At 43.0% G+C, this 12,002-nt stretch overlaps 1 protein-coding gene across 1 annotated transcript in view; it reads right to left on the bottom strand.

Annotated features, from left to right (window-relative positions):
* Nucleotides 1–12,002, bottom strand: part of ALOX5AP (arachidonate 5-lipoxygenase activating protein) — a 50,717-nt gene that overhangs the window by 34,888 nt on the left and 3,827 nt on the right. The window lies entirely within an intron of this gene.

The raw sequence follows: 12,002 nt of genomic DNA, 5'->3' as shown, positions 1-12,002 counted from the left end.
TCTTTGTGACCATGAAGAAGGCAAATTTTTTTTAGGTAACACAAAAAGCATGAGCCATCCAAGAAAAAAAAAATCAATAAATTAGACTTCATCAAAATGTAAAACTTCCGCTCTTCAAATGACAGCAGATATTTTGCTAAAGAAGATATACATATAGTCAATAGATGCATGAAAAGATGTTAAACGTCATTAGTCACTAGGGAAATACAAATTCAAACTACAATGAGATAACACGATACACCTGTTGGAATGGTCAGCAAGGGTATGGAGCAACTGGAACTATCAGTCATTGCTGGTAAGAATGGAAAATGGTAAATGTAAAAATGGCAGCATGTTGGGAAGAGTTTGACAGTTTCTTGTTTGTTTGTTTGTTTGTTTTTTAGAGACCACCTTTCTCACTCTGTCACCCAGGCTAGAGTGCAGTGCATGATCACAGCTCACGATAACTTCAAAGATCTGGGCTCAGGTGAATCTCCCACCTCAGCCTCCTGAGTAGCTGGGACTACAGACACACACCACCACACGCTGCTAATATTTTTTATTTTGTAGAGACAGGGTATCACTGTGTGACCCAGGCTGTTTGAACTCCTGGCCTCAAGCAATTCCCCCAAGTTGGCAGTTTCTTAAAAAGCTAAACATACACTTACCATACGTCCTAGAAATTTCACTCAGGTATTTCATCATTAGAAATGAAAATACATATTCTGTATCAGTCAGGGATTGACCAGAGATGCAGAACCACTAGAAGATATTTTATATTTTTAAATATATATACACAGACATTTTTAAGGGATTTATTATAGGGATTAGACCTTATGCAATTATAGAGGCTGATTAAACAGTCTGAGTGTGTTTTTGTTTTCTGGAGCTGCCGTAACAAAGTAGCACAAACTGACTGGCTTAAAACAACAGAAGTGTATTGTTTTACAGTTTTAGGGAATAAAAGTCCAAAATCAAGGTGTCAGCAGGGCTATGCTCCCTCTAAAATCACTAAGGGAGGATTCCTTCTTGCCTTTTCCCGACTTCTGGTTATAATTCTTGGCTGGCAGCTGCCACCACCTCCATCAGCACATGGTATTCTCCCCTGGCGTCTCTGTCTTCCTGTGGCCGTCCTATAAGGACATTAGTTGTATTGAATTAGGGGCCCATCCTGAGCCAGTATACCCTCATCTTAATTAATTACATTTGCAATGATGCTATTCTCAAATGAGGTTACATTCTGAAGTCCTGGCAGGTAGGGCCTCAACCTACCTTTTGGGGAGACACAATTCAACCCTTAACAGTGAGGTTGCGGCCGGGCGCGGTGGCTCACGCCTGTAATCCCAGCACTTTGGGAGGCCGAGGCGGGGGATCATGAGGTCAGGAGATCGAGACCATCCTGGCTAACATGGTGAAACCCCGTCTCTACTAAAAATACAAAAAGTTAGCCGGGCGTGATTGCAGGCGCCTGTAGTCCCAGCTACTTGGGAGGCTGAGGCAGGAGAATGGCGTGAACCCGCAGGCGGAGGTTGCAGTGAGCCAAGATAGCGCCACTGCACTCCGGCCTGGGCGAAAGAGCGAGACTCCTTCTCAAAAAAAAAAAAAACAAAAAAACAAAAAAAAACAGTGAGGTTGCTGCTTCTGTGGCTGCTGCTGAATCCTAAAATCTAAAGGGCAGCCTGTCAGGAGGGCAAGAAAGGCATGAAGTGTGGGAAGCAAGGACAACCCAAAACCCGCAAGACTGAGCTGACACTGAAATTTGCAAGAAACCGCAGGATGGGCTAAAACCCGTAAATATCACTCACCAACATGAAGCCCCAACTTCAACGTTGGGGCTTTCTGCAGGAGAATCTGATGCCCTCATCACAGAGCAGTCAGAGAAACCGAAGGAGTTTCCAGCAGAAGCTGGAACAGCTGTGAGCTCAGCCACTGACCTAAGCCAACCAGATGATGGGCAGATTCCCAACAATGTGAGACAGAGCCACATGCCCACCCTGACCTGCTTAGTGTAAAAAGATGCTGCTCCTTCACTCCCACCTTCCTCATCTCGTGTGAAATGTCTCCAGTGGCCCACACTAATCCAGAGGTACATAGAAAAAGTGAATTTGGGGAAACATGGCTCCAGGGCAGGCACACTGACACAATACAAATCTACCAGGGCTTACCTGGTGTTAGCTTAGCATCCATTCGCACCTCTTAACCATGCTAAAGTTGCCTCCCAAAAGACCATGGTGACTGGGCACAGTGGCTCACACCTGTAATCCTACCACTTTGGGAGGTCAAAGCAGGTGGATCACTTGAGGCCAGGAGTTCAAGACCAGCCTGGCCAACATGGAGAAACACCTTTTCTACTAAAAATCAAAAATTAGCCTGGCGCACCTGTAATCCCAGCTACTCTGGAGGCTGAGGCAGGAGAATCACTTGAACCCAGGAGGCAGAGGTTGCAGTGAGCCAAGATCGCACCACTGCACTGTAGCCTAGGCCACAGAATGAGACTTTGGAAAAAAAAAAAAAAAAAGGCAAAATCATGCTTCCGCCTAACAATGAAACTTTCTCTCATCCAACAGAAAATGCATTAATCCTCTTCTCTTTATTCATCTTTGAGTGATATTCATTCTGCTTGTAACTAAGTCGCATTCCCTTTTTGATATCTTGTAACTTAATACTGAGATACAAAGTTAACTACCATTAACACATATTATGTTGTATAGTAGAGAAATTGAGTGGAGGAATAGGAAAAAAACTGGTTAGCTGGGTGTGGTGGTGCATGCCTGTAGTCCCAGCTACTTGGAGGACTAAGCGGTAGGATCAGTTGAGCCCAGGAGTTCAAGACCAGCCTGGGCAACATGGTGAGAGCTCATCTAAAAAAATTATAATAAATAAATAAACTGGTTAATATATGCACGGATACATTTATATCAAGATAAAGAAGAAATATTCAACACTACTACCTTCCTCATTTCTCAAACTGGTTGTGTGGTTTTTGACTGACATTTGTAACTACCTTCCACTACTCATTCTATATTCCCCTTGGAATTCCCCATGTTCATGAATAGGAATTCCAAGCAGAACATAGCTGGAATATAGATGGACATAGATTGACATAGATAAAATATTCTCCTTAGAATATGCCCACCTCAGTGAGTCCAAGTTCCTTGCTTGTTGACTCAAATCTTCATTCCTGAAGGGCCTGGACCATGATCAGTCCTCTGTGTACTAGGTTGGTGTCACTTTCTATTGACATTAATCACAGACACATAGAGTACATACTCCTCACCTTCATTGTGAAGTGGCAGTCCAATTTCTCCTTGGTAATTAGGATCAGTCACCCTCTGTGGGAAAGGAACCCCCTTCCTTGCTTGTGTATTCACTGGCATGAGGAGATGGCAAACTCAGCTGTCAGTTTAGTGGAACCACCATTGTATTCCCTGATGGAAGCATTCCCCCCATAAGATCTAAGATTTCTGCAATAGCAGAGCCCAAAGTTACAGGAATAGGAAGGAAAAATTACTACTCGAACACCAGGGTGATAGTGAGAAAAGCCACTCCCATTTTGACCCCATGATTCTTGGACCCATGAATCCTGACAATGGGAGAAATAGCATCATATATTGGTCACTGACTTAAAGCATCCTGGAGGACATAACCCCAGGCCAGCAATGTGTTGCTACCCAGCTGGTGCTGTAACTAAGCCTTTAAAATCCATTCCACTGTTCTAATCTGGCCACCTGCTTCACTGCGAGGCCAGTGAAGCCCATGATCAGAAGCTCATATCTGTACTTCCTTTGCTGTAAGATTACTTCCTTGGTCAGAAGCAATGGTGGTTGAAATTTTATAACAAATAAAATTAAGCCCATGGATGGTGGGTTTGGCAGAGCATTGTAGTAGTCAGGGAAGGCACATCCATATCCAGAGTAAATGTCTATTCCAGGGAAGACAAAGCACTGCCCCTTCCATGGTGGAAATGGTCCAATGTAATCAACCTTCCACCAATTGGTTTTCTAGCCCAGGGAATGGTGCCATATTGGCGTAGATTTCTATCTTGGCAGGCTGAGCACTCAGCAATGGCTGGAGCCAAATTGGCCTTGATGAGTGGAAATCCATGTTGCTGTGTCCATACATAGCCCTGCCCCCATGGCCATGATATATGTAAGCCCATTGGGCAACAGTGGCTGGGGAAAGAGACTAGCTGATGCTGTCAGAATGAATCATCTTATTCAACGGATTTTAAAATCCTCTTCTGCTGTGGCTGCTCTTTGGTTAACATTCATGTAGGATACATATTCTCATGTTTTGTGTGTATTCAGAGGTATCCATATACCTGTTCCCCAGGACTCCTTGTCACCAGTTTTCTAATCGTGTCTCTTGGAAGTTCCTGACCATCAGACTAAACCATTAACCGCTCTCTGTGATTTTGTGTAAATCTGTAACTTACGCCCATCTTCTCTTCTAGATAAAATGAACACCCACTTCTATTGCTCCAAGGTCTGCTCACGGAGGGGGTTTTCCTTTGGCACTGTCCTTCACAGGCACCCCAGAGTGGAGCTGCATTGCCTCAGCTGGCCACTTTGGGTAGTACCAGCACTATAAACTATGCTCCAATTTGTTTTTTCCTCCATCAAGTAGTCATAGGAAACTCCCCATGAAGCCACAGATGCAGACTGAGAGGAAGCAGTCAACTTGGCAATCGTACTGGCCAGGCCAAGCACCTGTACTACTTGCTCTTGCAACTTATTTGTGCTTGCAGGACCTACTTGGGCCCAATCTCATATTCCATTTGATGATGGAACACTGCTGTGTGCACCCAACTTTCTGCCTTGGGTCAGATGACTCTTGTTCACGATGGAAACTCAGGTCAAAAGACAACATGGTGGCCTATGGTGATGCATTCTGTGATTATTATTGATAGTAGCTAGAAGATGTTTCTCAAAAGGAGAATAGTTATCTTCGGGGAATGACACAGCTTTGCTCCAAATCATTAGGTGCTATGCTGGGGTTCACCTATAAAGGGCCGCCTGAGGCTCCAAACAGCCTCCCTTTCCATCACAGCCACTTTAAGCACCATCATATCAGATGGGTCTTAAGGCCTAAGTGGCAGAGCAGCTTGTCCAGCAGCCTGAACTTGTATACAGAGCCTACATTCATTGTTCTGGGGTCTCATTCAAAACTGGCAGTCTTTTAGGTTTCAAAATAGTTCAAAGCTGGAAACAACAAAATCCCCATCAGGCAGTAAATGGATAAATAAATTGTGGTATATTCTTATAATGGAATTATCCAGTAATAAAAAGGACAAACTACTGAGGCACACAACATAGATGAATCTCAAAAACATTATGCTGAGCAAAAGAAGACAGACACAAAAGAGTGAATGAGGTATGATTCCATCTGTATGAAACACTAGAAAAGATAAGTACAATTTATAGCAACAGAAAGCAGATCAGTGGTTGCCTGGAGCTGGGGCTAGGGCTGGATATTGACTGGAGAGGGACACAGGGGAACTTTTTGGGGTAATGGAAATGTCTCATATCTTTATTTTTGGTGATGGTTACATGGTTGTTCACATTTGTCGGAACTTGTCAAACTGTACGCTCAAAATGAGTACATTTTATTGTATGTAACTTATACTTCAATAAAATCGATTTTAAAAGAGCATTTCAAAAAATTGTTTTAGCTGAGCACAGTGGCATGCACCTGTAGTCCCAGCTACTCGGGAGGCTGAGTTTGGAGGATCGCTTGAGCACAGGAGTTCAAAGCCAGCCTGGGCAACAAGACCCTGTCTCTAAAAAAATTTAAAAAATTAAAAATGTTTGATGTTTAGTTAGCTCAGTAGTATTTTTCACTTAGGAGTTAAAATGAGTTTCATAGAAACATAAATAACTTTATTTAATAAGGATTTAACAAAGGAATTTATATTAACCAAACTATGGAATGTATGGATTAGAGGATGTCCTGGCTTTGTATTTCAGAAAGATTAGAAATATTGAATGAAACTCTATCACCCATTCTTTTTACACAGACATGCAAAGTTTCCTTTAGAGCCAAGTCAAGTACACAAATACTTTATTATATATCCCTTGCTTTGGCCTGTATTTTCAGTAGTTAAGTAATAGGACCATTCATCTGTGACTCTAAGGTAAGGTGACAAGGTATCTATGACAAAGGAGAAAAAGCAATACAGTGGAGCAAAGATAGTCTTTTCAACAAATGGTGCTGAAACAACTGGACATCCACGTGCAAAAAAATGAATCTAGACACAGACCTTATGTCCCTCACAAAAATCATCAACACATTAGTCTCTCTGTATTTTCTGCTTCTTGTATCTCTTTAGCAATGAATTGTTGGATTTGAAATAAAATATGATCTGATAGGATTTTCAACATGGCAACTATTTTTAAATATGTGTGGTGAGAAGAGTTCCAAGTAATTTGTTACAGGAGTGATCCAGGGTTTTACACTGACCTACTAAAGGAGCCATAGCATTAGAAACTGTCTTAGTCCATTTGTGTTGCTGTAAAGGAATACCTGAGACTGGGTAATTAAAAAGAAAAGAAGTTGATTTGGCTCATGGTTCCGCAGGCTGTACGAGAAGCATGGAACCAACATCTGCTTCTGGTGAGGCCTCAGAAATCTTCCACTTATGGCAAAACGAGAAGGGGAGGTGAAGAGCTTGTAGAGATTACAAGGTGAGAGAGAGGAAGCAAGAGTGAGAGAGAGATGGAAGGATCCAGGCTCTTTTAACAATCAGTTCTTGCAGGAACCACTAGAATAAAACCTCACTCGTTACTGTGAGAATGGCACCAAGCCATTTATCACCATGACCAAAGCACCTCCTACTAGGCCCTGCTTCCAATATTAGGGATCAAATTTCAACATGAGATTTGTAGGGAACAAATATTCAAACTATATCAGATACAGTTTTACAGGCCCCGATCCTAAAAAGGATCAGATGACATCTGGGCAGGACTGTTATATATCCTCTACGTTCTTTCATTTCTTCACTCATTCAACAAACACTTACTAAGCATATATACCATGTGTCATGCACTGGCTTGGTACCAAGCAATAGACCCAAGTGTTAATATTGGTTAGGATTAAGTTCTTTTGCATATAAACAACAACAAAAAAAATAACAATGGCTTAAACACGTAAGCTTTCATTTGCCTCTCATTAAAGGAATTCCAGGGGTAGGCAAGCCAGGGCTGATGTGGTCCAAGGTGAACAAGAACATAAGTGCCTTCTTTCTCCCTGTTCTACCCATCATAAAGCGGGTTTCTGCCTTAACATCACCTGATTGCCTGAGACAGCTTTGAAGTGTCTGCCATCTGCACCGCATTTTAGGAAGCAGGAAAGAGAAAGAGTAAGAAGTGAAATGAGGAATTATGTCTTCAACGAGCTTTCTTGGAAATCCCACCCTTCAACTTCCACTTCTGTCTTATTGGCCAGAATGCTGTTGCATGGCCATTGCTAGCTTCAGAAAAGACGAGGAATGCAATCTGTCAGCCGGGCACTTTATTGCCTTGAATAGAGCTTGGAATGAATGGGAAACATTTTGGCTAGTCAACTATCTCAATCTTTTTTTATAGAGGATGTCAGGAAAATCTTACCAGAGGAAGTGGTGTCTTGGCAAATACAAAAGGAAAGAAGAAACAATATGTTCAAAGATCCTGAGCAAGAGAAAGTCACCATAAAGTTGAAGACCTGAAAAAATTTCCATTTAGTGGGAAATCTGATTGAAAAGATGATGTGGGAGGGGCTGGGAAACCACATCACAAAGGGCCATGCCTCTTCCGTTAAGGAGTTTCAAAATGATCCTTGGAGCAAAGAGAAGCCACTTGAGGATTTTAAGAGGAGGAGTCTCACAAAAGGATTTGCATTGTAGAGCACTCTGGCTGCAGTGTGGGGCATGGATTGAGAGACCAGCACGGAGACAGGGAAAGTTCCAGAGAAGAGATGGTGGATTAGACTAGGGTGGTGGCCATGGCCTTAGACAGAAGTTTGTGCATTGAGGGTCTGTTTACTAAATAGCAGCACAAATCTTAGTGAGGGATGGGGAGTAAGGAAGAGGAGTCAAGAATGGTGCTCAGATTTCTGACTTAAACAACCAGATGAATGTCGGTGCCACTGCCTGAGAAGTCCTTCTCAAGACGCTTTAGCTATCCTCAGTCTTACAGTACTTGGTTGGGGCCATTTGGGAATGTTGCTGAAGTTCTCCTTGCTTGGCTGATTCTGGCTATTCTTGAGTTAATGTTTGATAAGCACCATAGCCCCCAAACAACCCATTTGACAGTTGGATTGAGACATGGCAAAATTAGACTTGATGCAGATGTATGTGTATTAAAAATGAATGCCCATCTCCTATGGCCTCCTGATAAAGAAGAGAGAAGTGCGTTCGGCTAGCAGAGAGAAGGAGCGTGGGGTGGGATCAATGAAGAGTCCATGAACCCTGTGCAATGGCTGCAGAACTGAATGACAAGCTCCATTTCCCCCATGTGTGTTGCTATGGGGTCCCCAGATCTAGGTTAGGGATGCAGTATCCACACCTCATCTTGGGACTGAATTACAACTCTTTCAACCAAAGAGCATCTGTGCCCACAGAGAAGTGGGAAGGAAAATTAGAAAAGTGGTTGTCCCCTCCATAAAATGCTCTCAGGGTACAGACAACCCATTCTCTTAGGGATGAGCAGGGAGAAGAGATTTCTTTTTCTGCCTTTTGACAGAAATTTTGCAACATGCAAGGAAATAGGCTATTCAGATTAAATGACTGGGCATTCAAATATTCAAAAGTTAAGTTCCTTCCCCCAGCAAAATTAGCCTGATCATATTAACAGAGTATATATTGCATGAAAGTGGTTTAGTTCCTGTTTTCCTTTTGAAAATATTTTGGCTAAAAATATTACTGTTTGAGGTGTTAAATGGATTTCATAACTAACAAAGGATGTGGCTAAATTCATATTACTGTGATAATTTTAATTGAATTTTCTGACTCCTACCTGTTTGTCAACTTTTAACATTTTATTAAACATAAAGTTCCAATGTTATTAATATGAAATGCTCACATTCCCTTACGACTGTGATTATATTTTGTTATCATTCCTGAATGTTGTATTAAGTCTATTTAAAAGATATCCCAAGGGACCCTTATATGTTTACTGCATTAGAAGAAAAACAGATGTTCTCACACATCCTGAGAGATAACACAATTTACATTGCTTATGAAGCTTGTTGAGAACCACTTAAAGATCTTTCTAGGTGGCCAGAGGGTTTAAGTAATCCATAGCACCCGACAGCGTATCATATTAGAAAATTAGAAAAAAATGCCAATCACATTTTCCAAATGCAAAAGCACATTTAAAAATTATCCTCTAGAGGCCGGGCGCGGTGGCTCATGCCTGTAATCCCAGCACTTTGGGAGGCCGAGGTGGGCGGATCATGAGGTCAAGAGATCAAGACCACCCTGGCCAACATGGGGAAACCCCATCTCTACTGAAAATACAAAAATTAGCTGGGCGTGGTGGCGGGCGCCTGTAGTCCCAGCTACTTGGGAGGCTGAGGCAGGAGAATTGCTTGAACCCAGGAGGCGGAGGTTGCAGTGAGCTGAGATCACGCCACTGCACTCCAGCCTAGCGACAGAGCAAGACTCCGTCTCAAAAAAAAAAAAAAAAAAAAAAAAAAAAAAAAAAAAAAATTATCCTCTGGAAAAAAAAAAAGGTAAAAGAGCATTTGAACCACAGTCCTACTATTCTCAGGCTGTGATTGAATTACAATCATGAATTAGAACTGACATAAGCTTTTCAGCAGAATATCCTGACCAGTTGCCTCACTCACTTGGAACTTGTCCGTAGTCTCACTTCTCTAGAAGAAGCCAACGACCTATGACATAGCAAAAGATGACCCTGGACAATCAAAATAGATTAAACAGAGAATAGTCACTAAACAGTATTGACTCTTGGAAATGCCCTAACCAGCCTGGTTATTTTATGAAGGATCGTAACAAGCTTAGTTCTCTGAAATCTATACCTAGAGCAGATAATAAGCAAGAAAGTAAGGAGAAATGAGGAGAAGGATACAGAAATATTTGTTGAATGCAGCTAAATGGAGGCAGTCTTACACACATTATTTAATTTTTATGACATCCCCTTGAAGAGGTATGATTATCCCGGGCCTCAGATGAGGATACTGAGACAGAGAGAGGTCACGCCGTGTGAGTGCACCATGTGCATGCAATGAAGCTGAAATCCTAGCCTAGAGAGTCATCATTACATGATCAACAATTACTAACTTTTATGGAATGTTTTCTAGGTATACCAGATACAGCACTTTATATCTATTACAACCCTTAATTCTTACAAAGGACTTTAAATCAACCTCCATTATTGTCACCAAGCCATAGATGAGTGAATTGAGGCTTGGAAAGTGTAGGTCCCTTTCCCACCATTGCACAACTAGCTGACAACTGAAGCAGGACTCAGAACCGGTCAGTGTGATGCCTGAGCTCATGGGATTTCACCACAGCCTGCACTGCGCTGACAGGCACGATGGCAACAGAAGTGGCAACTTGATGGCAGAACACAAAAATAAAGCTAGGCAGGCCAAGACATCGGAAAGATGCTGCTGTCACTCAAGATGAAGGCAGTAGTTTGGATCAGGGGAATACTGTAAGACATGTGCCCACATTCTCTGTGAACTTGGGGGAGGGAGTGTCCAGGTGTTCAGTGGTCAGCTATGAGTATAGCGGGAGAGGGCTGTCATGACCTCAAAGGTCAAGGTTTTACAGGAGGCCTGGGAGCTGCATTGGGCAGCTAAGGCTACCCTGATCCTGGCTACTGATGTGACCTCAGCTTCCAGTGTAAACCCCATGTTTTGACGCTGAGCTTTGTGGAATGGAGAGAATAAAAGGCCTTTTTTGAGAAGGTGGCAGGGATGGCAGGTTCCAGAGAAAACAATAGGTGAGAGGAACTTTCAGAGAAAAGGCTGAAGCCACAAGAGAGTTTGCAGTTCATGGTGTGAGCATTCCAAAGGGCACAGTCGATGGGTATGCAATGGAGAAAAGGATGGAGGAAAGGGGCAAGGGTGGGTCAGAGACATGGAGAGAAGAAATGAGCAATAAGGCAGTGTGTAGTTGTGGAGTTATTATAGATATGCATATATATATATGCATATCTGTAATAGGTTTTCATCCACAGTTCCAGGCTCATAACTCCCATAGCCCTTACTACAGTCTTTTGTTATAATGTTGAGTGTGCTAGACCTCAGAGGAAGGCCTCAAAAACGGAATCTTTTGGCCAGGCGTGGTGGCTCACGCCTGTGATCCCAGCACTTTGGGAAGCCGAGGTGAGTGGATCACCTGAGGTTGGGAGTTTGAGACCAGCCTGCCAACATGGAGAAACCCTGTCTCTATTAAAAATACAAAATTAGCCAGACATGGTGGCACAGGCCTGTAATCCCCGCTACGCGGGAGGCTGAGGCAGAAGAATCACTTGAACCCGGGAGGCGAAGGTTGCAGTGAGCTGAGATTGCACCATTGCACTCCAGCCTGGGCAACAAGAGTGAAACTCCGTCTCAAAAAAAAAAAAAAAAAGAAAGAAAAAGAAAAACAAAATTTTTCTGACCTACTGCCCCCACTCCTTTCAACTGCCCCTCAAGGCAGGACTCTAATCTTGCCCCCACCCCACCTTTCTGATTGTGGGTCTTAGAACCCTCCCCAGAGAAGGTCTTGCCCTATACCCTGGGGAAAGAATGTGGGTGTCTTGAAGCTTCCATAAAAACCCAAGAGGACTGGGATGGGGAGCTGAACATGCAGAGGATGACAGGCAGGTGAAGGAGAACTCGCTCATGTACTGAGAGGGTGGGGCACCCCAGCTCCACAGGGACAGAAGCTCCTGCACTCGGGACCTTTCCACACCTCGCCCTATGCATCTCTTTATCTGCCTACTTTTATCCTTTAAAATCTCCTTCGCAATAAACTGGTAGCTGTGTTTCCCTGAGTTCTGGGAGCCACTCTAGCAAATCAATCAAACCCAAAG

This window comes from Symphalangus syndactylus, chromosome 15 (genome assembly GCF_028878055.3).
Source record: "Symphalangus syndactylus isolate Jambi chromosome 15, NHGRI_mSymSyn1-v2.1_pri, whole genome shotgun sequence".
Classification (NCBI taxonomy): Eukaryota; Metazoa; Chordata; class Mammalia; order Primates; family Hylobatidae; genus Symphalangus; species Symphalangus syndactylus.
Note: the sequence above shows the minus strand (reverse complement) of the source record. Positions and strands in the feature narration are given on the sequence as shown.